The sequence below is a fragment of the Galeopterus variegatus genome, unplaced genomic scaffold, assembly GCF_000696425.1.
Source record: "Galeopterus variegatus unplaced genomic scaffold, G_variegatus-3.0.2 Scaffold6702, whole genome shotgun sequence".
Classification (NCBI taxonomy): Eukaryota; Metazoa; Chordata; class Mammalia; order Dermoptera; family Cynocephalidae; genus Galeopterus; species Galeopterus variegatus.
In genome coordinates this window covers 13,245-13,908 of record NW_007732813.1, presented here as the reverse complement: position 1 = coordinate 13,908, position 664 = coordinate 13,245, and positions in this window count along the sequence as shown.

Sequence of the window (664 nt, the reverse complement as noted above, 5' to 3'; positions counted from 1 at the left end):
CACTGATTTGAACTTGTTTCAGGATATTACAGTACCACAGAAATGAGGCTGGGGACCCTGATGACCACCCCATTACTGCCCCACCCCTGCGCAGTGCCCCCCACCAAGTGCATCAAATGTGTAATTCCCAATAGAGATGGAGGCTCTTAGCTTAAGAGTGTCTTGATAACCCATCTCATTCCTGCCAAAGGGCTGCCTTCTCCCATCAGAGCATATTTGAGGGCAAGCCACAGTGATCCAACTCAGAGTGTGCTGATCTATTCATTTATTCATTCAATGCATATTTGTTGAATGCCTCTTATTTCCCAGGCCCTCTTCTAGACCCTGGGCATATAGCAGTGGACGACATAGACACAGTCCCTGCCCATCTGGAACTTATTTCTTGTCAAAGAGGTGGGCGATAAAACAAGTAAATATATAATAGATAGTGAATGAGAGATGATTGCTATGAAGAAAATAATAATAACAGCTAATTTTATTGAATTCTCACTAGGTACAAGGTGTTATTTTAAGCATTTTGTGTGAATTATTTGGTTTAAATCTCACCACAATGCTAAGAAGTAATTACTATTAGTCTCATCCCCTTTTCACAGAATGAAGAAACTGAAGGAAAGAAGAGTTAAGTAATTTGCCAGAGTCACACAGCTGGGGACCAGCAAAGCTG